Consider the following 10,830-nt stretch of genomic DNA (forward strand, 5'->3'; position numbering starts at 1 on the left):
TATCCAACCCTAGCTCAATTTGAACTATTGTTGAATTTTCACTTTTTTTATTCATGTTTTTGAATCAAATTGAATCAATCTCTAATTTGAACTTCCTTTTTTTTTCCAATCAAATTGGACACTCCTAGCCCTTTATAACCCCAACCCTAGCTCACAGTACAGACTGGTATTCTTGAATCTTTTCAACTTTTTTGATTCATGTTTTGGCATTTTTTTTCTGTCCATTCTAATCCTCAGTCTCTAATTTGAACTCTCATACTTTTTCCAATCAAATTGGCCACTTCTAGCCTTTGCTCTAGCTAACCCTAGCTCACGCTACAGACAAGTATTGTTGAATCGGTTCAGTTTTTTTTATTCATGTTTTGGCAGATCTTTTGTGTCCATTCGAATCCTCAATCTCTAATTTAAATTCTCATACTTTGACCAATCAAATTGGACACTCGTAGCCTTTTATGTGGCCAACCCTAGCTCACAGTACAGACTGGTATTCTTGAATCTTTTTCAACTTTTTTGATTCATGTTTTGGCATTTCTTTTCTGTCCATTCTAATCCTCAGTCTCTAATTTGAACTCTCATACTTTTTCCAATCAAATTGGCCACTTCTAGCCTTTGCTGTAGCCAACCCTAGCTCACGCTACAGACAAGTATTGTTGAATCGGTTCAGTTTTTTTTTTTCATGTTTTGGCAGATCTTTTGTGTCCATTCGAATCCTCAATCTCTAATTTGAACTCTCATACTTTTACCAATGAAATTGGACACTCCTAGCCTTTTACGCGCCCAACCCTTGCCCACGGTACAGACCGGTATTGTTGAATCTGTTCAACTTTTTTGATTCATGTTGGTAGATCTTTTGTGTCCATTCGAATCCTCAATCTCTAATTTGAACTCTCATACTTTTTCGAATCAAATTCCCCACTTCTAGCCTTCGTTCTAGCCAACCCTAGCTCACGCTAGAGACAAGTATTGTTGAATAGGTTCAGTTTTTTTGATTCACATTTTGGAAGATCTTTTGTGTCCATTCAAATCCTCAATCTCTAATTTGAACTCTCATACCTTTTCCAATCAAATTGGCCACTTCTAGCCTTTACTCTAGCCAACCCTAGCTCACGCTTGAGACAAGTATTGTTGAATAGGTTAAGTTTTTTCGATTCATGTTTTGGCAGATCTTTTGTGTCCATTCGAATCCTCAATCTCTAATTTGAACTCTCATACTTTTACCAGTCACATTGGACACTCCTAACTTTTTACGTGCCCAACCCTAGCTCACGGTACAGACTGGTATTGTTGAATCTTTTTTGATTCATGTTTTGGATGATCTTTTGTGTCCATTCGAACCCTCAATCTCTAATTTGAACTCTCATACTTTTTTGACTCAAATTGGCCACTTCTAGCCTTTGCTCTAGCCAACCCTAGCTCACGCTACAGACAAGTATTGTTGAATCGGTTCAGTTTTTTTGATTCATGCTTTGGCAGATCTTTTGTGTCCATTCGAATCCTCAATCTCTAATTTGAACTGTCATACTTTTACCAATCAAATTGGACACAAAAGATCTGCCAAAGCATGAATCAAAAAAACTGAACCGATTCAACAATAACTATCTGTACTATGAGCTGGGGTTGGTTGTAGAAATGGCTAGAGACGGCCAATTTGATTGGAAAACGTGTGAGAATTCAAATTACAGATTGAGGACTTGAATGGCCACAAAAGATCTGCTAAAACATAAATGAATAATACAAAACCGATTCAACAATACCTGTCTGTACTATGAGCTAGGGTTGGGTGTAGAAATGGCTAAAGATGGCCAATTTAATTAGAAAAAGTATGAGAATTCAAATTATAGATTGAGGATTCGAATGGCCACAAAAGATCTGCTAAAACATGAATGAGAAAAACAGAACCAATTGAACAATACATGTCAGTACTATGACCTAGGGTTGGGTGTAGAAATGGCTAGAGATGGCCAATTTGATTAGAAAAAGTATGAGAATTCAAATTACATATTGAGGATTCGAATGGCCACAAAAGATCTGCTAAAACAAGAATGAAAAATACAGAACCGGTTCAACAATACATGTCTGTACTGTGAGCTTGGGTTGGCTGTATAAATGGCTAGAGAATGCCAATTTTACTGAAAAAAGTATGAGAATTCAAATTACAGATTGAGGATTCGAATGGCGACAAAAGATCTGCTAAAACATGAATGAAAAATACATAACCGATTCCACCCCTCGAACTGTAAGTCCCATAGTTTTACAAATCATTTTGCATCTCCAATCTCATTCTTTTTTATAATTTTCTAATTAGTGGGATCGTAGTAGTTTAATTATGTTGACTTCCTTGCGTTTATGAGCCAACACATTTCCATGGCATTTGATGATCTCAACCGGCCTTCATCTTGGTCTTAGTTCAGGCAGGGGAAACCGCAGCATCACGTGTGTTAACACGTAATTAACGATTGATTGAACATGTAATTAACTATAGTTTGTCAAGAATACAAAGTCTTTTTATCTTCATTTATTGATGAAATAAAAGGATTATAATGTATTTCAATATTGCATGTACTGGGGTGGGCCACATGGGCACGCATGTAACTCATCATGTTTATTAATATGATAATTGGATATGACCCAACCAAACAGATTGGCTGCCTCTTGTGCATAATTATATGGTTTACAGCTTCATACAGCTGCTTTTGTTTCCCTACCTTTTCTTCTGCTCTTTTACTATGCCTCACTCACACAGTCACAGTCACAAGTCTGATTTTACCTGTTTTTGGAGGCATCATGCCTTTGCCTTAATAAAATAGCAACACCTATATGTCAATGCTTGCACCCAACTTTTAAGAAAATGGCTAGAGATAGCCAATTTGATTGGAAAAAGTGTGAGAATTTAAATTACAGATTAAGAATTCGAATGGCCACAAAAGATCTGCTAAAACATGAATGAAAAATACCAAACCGATTCAACAATACCTGTTTGTACCCTGACCTAGGCTTGGCTGTAGAAATGGCTTGAAGTAGCCAATTTGATTGTAAAATGTATGAGAATTCAAATTAGAGATTGAGGATTCGAATGGCCACAAAAGATCTGCGAAAACATCAATGAAAAAAGCTGAACCGATTCAACAATACCTGTCCGTATTCTGAGCTAGGGTTGGCTGTATAAATGGCTAGAAGTGGCCAATTTAATTGGAAAAAGTATGAGAATTCAAACTAGAGATTGAGGATTCGAATGGCCACAAAAGATCTGCTAAAACATGAATAAAAAAAGTGAACCGATACAACAATACATGTTTGTACTGTGAGCTACGGTTGGCTGTAGAAATTGCTAGATATAGCCAATTTGATTGGAAAAAGTATAAGAATTCAAATTACAGATTAAGAATTCGAATGGCCACAAAAGATCTCCTAAAACATGAATGAAAAAAATGAACCAACTCAACAATACATGTCGGTATTATGAGCTAGGGTTGGGTGTAGAAATGGCTAGAGATGGCAAGTTTGATTAGAAAAAGCATGAGAATTGGAATTACAGATTGAGGATTCGAATAGCCACAAAAGATCTGCTAAAACAAGAATGAAAAATGCATAACTGATTCAACAATATATGTCTGTACTGTGAGCTGGGGTTGGCTGTAGAAATGGCTAGAGGAGGCCAATTTGATTAGAAAAAGTATGAGAATTCAAATGACACATTGGGGATTCGAATGGCGACAAAAATCAGCTAAAACATGAATGAAGAATACATAACCGATTCAACAATAACTATCTGTACTGTGAGCTAGGGTTGGTTGTAGAAATGGCTAGAGAAGGCCAATTTAATTGGAAAACATGTGAGAATTCAAATTACAGATTGAGGATTCGAAACGCCACAAAAGATCTGCTAAAACATAAATGAATAATACAGAACCGATTGAACAATTTGGGTTGGCTGTAGAAATGGCTAGGAGTGGCCAATTTGATTGTAAAATGTATGAGAATTCAAATTAGAGATTGAGGATTCAAATGGCCACAAAAGATCTGCTAAAACATTAATGAAAAAAGCTGAACCGATTCAACAATACCTGTCTGTACTCTGAGTTAGGGTTAACTATGGAAATGGCTGGAAGTGGACAATTTAATTGGAAAAAGTATGAGAATTCAAATTAGAGATTGAGAATTTGATTGGGCACAAAAGATCTGATAAAACATGAATAAAAAAAATGAACCGATACAACAATACATGTATGTACTGTGAGTTAGCGTTGGCTATAGAAATTGCTAGATATAGCCAATTTGATTGGAAAAAGTATGAGAATTCAAATTACAGATTGAGAATTCAAATGACCACAAAAGATCTGCTAAAAGATGAATGAGAAAAACAGAACCGATTAAACAATACATCTCGGTACTATGAGCTAGGGTTGGGTGTAGAAATGGCTAGATATGGCCAATTTGATTAGAAAAAGTATGAGAATTCAAACTACATATTGAGGATTCGAATGGCCACAAAAGATCTGCTAAAACAAGAATGAAAAATACAGAACCGATTCAACAATGCATGTCTATACTGTGAGCTGGAGTTGGCTATAGAAATGGCTAGAGGAGGCCAATTTGATTGGAAAAAGTATGAGAATTCAAATTACAGATTGAGGATTAGAATGGCGACAAAAGGTCTGCTAAAACATGAATGAAAAATACAAAATCGATTCAACAATAACTATCTGTACTGTGAGCTGGGGTTGGTTGTAGAAATAGCTAGAGACGGCCAAGTTGATTGGAAAACGTGTGAGAATTCAAATTACAGATTGAGGATTCGAATAGCCACAAAAGATCTGCTAAAACATAAATGAATAATACAAAACCGATTCAACAATACCTGTCTGTACTCTGAGCTTAGGTTGACTGTAGAAATGGCTAGAAGTGGCCAATTTGATTGTAAAATGTATGAGAATTCAAATTAGAGATTGAGGATTCAAATGGCCGCAAAAGATCAGCTAAAACATGAATGAAAAAAGCTGAACCGATTCAACAATACCTGTCTGTACTCGGAGCTAGGGTTGGGTGTAAAAATGGCTAGATATGGCCAATTTGATTAAAAAAAGTACGAGAATTCAAATTACATATTGAGGATTCGAATGGCCATAAAAGATCTGCTAAAACAAGAATGAAAAATACAGAACCGATTCAACAATACATGTCTGTACTGTGAGCTGGGGTTGGCTGTAGAAATGGCTAGATGAGGCCAATTTGATTGGAAAAATTATGAGAATTCAAATTGCAGATTGAGGATTCGAATGGCGACAAAAGGTCTGCTAAAACATGAATGAAAAAAGCTGAACAGATTCAACAATACCTGTCTGTACTCTAAGTTAGGGTTAACTATAGAAATGGCTAGAAGTGGACAATTTAATTGGAAAAAGTGTGAGAATTCAAATTAGAGATTGGGAATTCGAATGGGCACAAAAGATCTGATAAAACATGAATGAAAAAAATGAACCTATACAACAATACATGTATGTACTCTTAGGGTTGGCTGTAGAAATTGCTAGATATAGCCAATTGGATTGGAAAAAGTATGAGAATTCAAATTACAGATTGAGAATTTGAATGACCACAAAAGATCTGCTAAAACATGAATGAGAAAAACAGAACCGATTCAACAATACATGTCGATACTATGAGATAGGGTTGGGTGTAGAAATGGCTAGATATGGCCAATTTGATTAGAAAAAGTATGAGAATTCAAATTACATATTGAGGATTCGAATGGCCACAGAAAATCTGCTACAACAAGAATGAAAAATTCAAAACCGATTCAACAATACATGTTAGTACTGTGAGCTGGGGTTGGTTGTAGAAATGGCTAGAGGAGGTCAATTTGATTGGAAAAAGTATGAGAATTCAAATTACAGATTGAGGATTCGAATGGCGACAAAAGATCTGCTAAAACATGAATGAAAAATACAGAACCGATTCAACAATAATTATCTGTACTGTGAGCTGGGGTTGGTTGTAGAAATGGCTAGAGACGGCCAATTTGATTGGAAAACGTGTGAGAATTCAAATTACAGATTGAGGATTCGAATAGCCACAAAAGATCTGCTAAAACATAAATGAATAATACAAAATCGATTCAACAATACCTGTCTGTACTCTGAGCTTAGGTTGACTGTAGAAATGGCTAGAAGTGGCCAATTTGATTGTAAAATGTATGAGAATTCAAATTAGAGATTGAGGATTCAAATGGCCACAAAAGATCTGCTAAAACATGAATGAAAAAAGCTGAACCGATTCAACAATACCTGTCTGTACTCTGAGCTAACGTTGGGTGTAGAAATGGCTAGATATGGCCAATTTGATTAGAAAAAGTATGAGAATTCAAATTACATATTGAAGATTCAAACGGCCACAAAAGATCTGCTAAAGCAAGAATGAAAAATACAGAACCGATTCAAAAATACATGTATGCACTGTGAGCTTGGGTTGGCTGTAGAAATGGCTAGAGAATGCCAATTTGACTGGAAAAAGTATGAGAATTCAAATTACAGATTGAGGATTCGAATGGCGACAAAAGATCTGCTAAAACATGAATGAAAAATACAGAACCGATTCAACAATACATGTCGATACTATGAGCTAGGGTTGGGTGTAGAAATGGCTAGATATGGCCAATTTGATTAGAAAAAGTATGAGAATTCAAATTACATATTGAGGATTCGAATGGCCACAGAAAATCTGCTACAACAAGAATGAAAAATTCAAAACCGATTCAACAATACATGTTAGTACTGTGAGCTTGGGTTGGCTGTAGAAATGGCTAGAGAAGGCCAATTTGATTGGAAAAAGTATGAGAATTCAAATTACAGATTGAGGATTCGAATGGCTACAAAAGATCTGCTAAAACATGAATGAAAAATACAGAACCGATTCAACAATAACTATTTGTACTGTGAGCGGGGGTTAGTTGTAAAAATGGCTAGAGACGGCCAATTTGATTGGAAAACGTGTGAGAATTCAAATTACAGATTGAGCATTCGAATGGCCACAAAAAATCTGCTAAAACATAAATGAATAATACAAAATCGATTCAACAATACCTGTCTATACTCTGAGCTTAGGTTGGCTGTAGAAATGGCTAGAAGTGGCCAATTTGATTGTAAAATGTATGAGAATTCAAATTAGAGATTGAGGATTCAAATGGCCACAAAAGATCTGCTAAAACATGAATGAAAAAAGCTGAACCGATTCAACAATACATGTATGTACTCTGAGCTAGGGTTAACTATAGAAATGGCTAGAAGTAGACAATTTAATTGGAAAAAGTATGAGAATTCAAATTAGAGATTGAGAATTCGAATAGGGACAAAAGATCTGCTAAAACATGAATGAAGAAAATGAACCGATACAGCAATACATGTCTGTACTGTGAGTTAGGGTTGGCTGTAGAAATTGCTAGATATAGCCAATTTGATTGGAAAAAGTATGAGAATTCAAATTACAGATTGAAAATTCGAATGGCCACAAAAGATCTGCTAAAACATGAATGAGAAAAACAGAACCGATTCAACAATACATGTCGGTACTAGAGCTAGGGTTGGGTGTAGAAATGGCTAGAGATGGCCAATCTGATTAGAAAAAGTATGAGAATTCAAATTACATATTGAAGATTCGAATGGCCACAAAAGATCTGCTAAAATAAGAATGAAAAATACAAAACTGATTCAACAATACATGTCTGTACTGTAAGCTTGGGTTGGCTGTAGAAATGGCTAGAGAAGGCCAATTTGACTGGAAAAAGTATGAAAATTCAAATTGCAGATTGAAGATTCGAATGGCGACAAAAGACCTGCTAAAACATGAATGAAAAATACAGAACCGATTCAACAGTAACTACCTGTACTGTGTGCTAGGGTTGATTGCAAAAATGGCTAGAGATAGCCAATTTGATTGGAAAAAGTATGAGAATTCAAATTACATATTGAGAATTCGAATGGCCACAAAAGATCAACTAAAACATGAATGAGAAAAACAGAACCGATTCAACAATACATGTCGGTACTATGAGCTAGGGTTGGGTATAGAAATGGCTAGAGATGGCCAATTTGATTAGAAAAAGTATGAGAATTCAAATTACAGATTGAGGATTCGAATGGCCACAAAAGATCTGCTAAAACATGAATGAAAAATACAGAACCTATTCAAAAATACATGTATGTACTATGAGCTTGGGTTGGCTGTAGAAATGGCTAGAGAATGCCAATTTGACTGGAAAAAGTATGAGAATTCAAATTACAGATTGAGGGTTCGAATGGCGACAAAAGATCTGCTAAAACATGAATGAAAAATACAGAACTGATTCAACAATAACTATCTGTACTGTGAGCTAGGGTTGGTTGTAGAAATGGCTAGAGATAGCCAATTTGATTGGAAAAAGTATGAGAATTCAAATTACAGATTGAGGATTGGAATGGCCACATAAGATCTGCTAAAACATGAATGAAAAATACAGAACTGATTCAACAGTACCTATCTGTACTGTGAGCTAGAGTTCGTTGTAGAAATGGGTAGAAGTGGCCAATTTGATTGGAAAAAGTATGGGAATTCAAATTAAAGATTGAGGATTCGAATAACCGCAAAAGATCTGCTAAAACTTGAATGAAAAATACATAACCAATTCAACAATATATGTCTGTACTGTGAGCTTGGGTTGGCTGTAGAAATTGCTAGATATAGCCAATTTGATTGGAAAAAGTATGAGAATTCAAACTAGAGATGAAGGCTTCGAATGGCCACAAAAGATCTGCTAAAACATGAATGAAAAATACAGAACCGATTCAACAATAACTGTTTGTACTGTCAGCTAGGGTTGGTTGTAGAAATGGCTAGAGGTGGCCAGTTTAATTGGAAAAAATATTACAGATTGAGGATTCGAATGGCCAAAAAAGATCTTCTAAAACATCAATGAAAAGAACTAAACTGATTCAACAACACCTGTCTGTACTGTGAGCTAGGGTGGGCTGAAGAAAAGGCTTGAAGTATCCAATTTGATTGGAAAAAATATGAGAATTCAAATTAGAGATTGAGGATTCGAGTGGACACAAAGGATCTGTTAAAACATAAATGAAAAAATCTTAACCGATTCAACAATTTCAGTCTGTACTGTGAGCTAGGTTGCCTGTAGAAAAGGCTACCATTGGCCAATTTGATTGGAAAAAGTATGAGAATTCAAATTAGAGATTGAGGATTCGAATGAAAAAAAAAATATTTATTAAAACATGAACGAAAAAAATTAAAACCGATTCAATAATACTTGTCTGTACCGTGAGCTAGGGTTGACTGTCGAAAATTCTAGAAGTTGCCAATTTGATTGTTATAAGTATGAGAATTCAAATTAGAAATTTTGAATTCGAATAGATACAAAAGATCTATTAAAACATGAATGAAAAAAACTGAAACGATTCAACAATACCTGTATGTACCGTGAACTAGGGTTGCCTGTAGGAAAGGCTAGAAGTGGCCAATTTGATTCGAAAAAGTATGAGAATTCAAATTAGAGATTGAGGATTCAAATGGACACAAAAGGTCTGCTACAACATGAATGAAAAAAGCTGAACCCATTCAACAATACCTGTATGTACCGTGAACTAGGGTTGGCTGCAGGAAAGGGTAGAAGTGGCCAATTTGATTCGAAAAAGTATGAGAATTCAAATTAGAGATTTAGGATTCGAATGGACACAAAAGATCTGCTACAACATGAATGAAAAAAACTGAACCCATTCAACAATACCTATTTGTGACAAGACCCGATCCTAATTTCACTTTGGAATTCGAACCAAGCCCTGTACGTGTCCGACAGTTGGGGGACATCCGATAAAATTGGAACGATACAGAGAAGATTAGCATGGCCCCTGCACAAGGATGACACGCATAAATCGAGAAATGGTCAATTGTGTCCGACAGTTGCTAGATGTCGGACACGTACAGGGCTTGGTTCGAATTCCAAAGTGAAATTAGGATCGGGTCCTGTCAATTTGTATCTTAAGCAACTATCGGGTAGAGCAAAGACTAGGAGAACGTAAAACCCAGACGCACCAGCACACACAAAAAATCAAACCCTTGATATTATAGATAATAATAAAAAGTAGAAAAGGTTGACAAAGAGTTACCAACTTAAAGATTCAACGGCTACTCAAATTTTTACATAAAATTACAAGGTATTTCTCATTTTTGTAACAAAGTAGCTCTTCAATCACATGGCCGGTAAAATAAGGAGCAAATACTCCACCATCACCACCTTCTCTCTCACTATCTCCGACCATGATTTTGTTATTATAGCACGTCACAAAAATCCATATCTTACAACAAAGTTAATGAGTGAAAAGCATATATATCTGAGAATGCAATATTTTATCAGTAATTTAATGAATAGTTATATATATGTATATAATATGAAATATATAAATATAAATAAATATATAAGTATGGCATCACCTAGTTTGTACCGAGAAAAAAACCCAACCGGGGGATTGTTTGACCAGTCCACATGGAAGAATCCTCAATTGAACATATGGCTAGGAAATGAGCCGTCTAACTGGGACTAAGCTCACCAGCACGTGCAGCAGAATCCTCAATACTCGTACGCTTGTGACAAGTCCTATATGCGCAGATTAACCCCCTAAGGGTCTACGAAACACCCCGTCAAGAGTGCCCGGGTACCAACATATCCAAGTATCTCAATTTCCAAGTATCTGGGGAGGTACATAGGGTACTGCGTATAGCACTTCAAACTAACATTCCAAAATCCACTTTCTTTCCGCATTCTTATATCAACACCCCACGTACCCTACA

General features: G+C 35.8%; 1 non-coding gene across 1 annotated transcript; it reads left to right on the top strand.

The window, feature by feature from the left end:
• The first annotated feature begins 9,829 nt into the window (after positions 1–9,829).
• LOC117612340 lies at positions 9,830–9,936 on the top strand. The gene has a single exon (XR_004583379.1). It is a non-coding gene; the product is annotated as a U6 spliceosomal RNA (small nuclear RNA).
• The last annotated feature ends 894 nt before the right edge of the window (positions 9,937–10,830 follow it).

The sequence above is a fragment of the Prunus dulcis genome, chromosome 8, assembly GCF_902201215.1.
Source record: "Prunus dulcis chromosome 8, ALMONDv2, whole genome shotgun sequence".
In the NCBI taxonomy this organism is placed as follows: Eukaryota; Viridiplantae; Streptophyta; class Magnoliopsida; order Rosales; family Rosaceae; genus Prunus; species Prunus dulcis.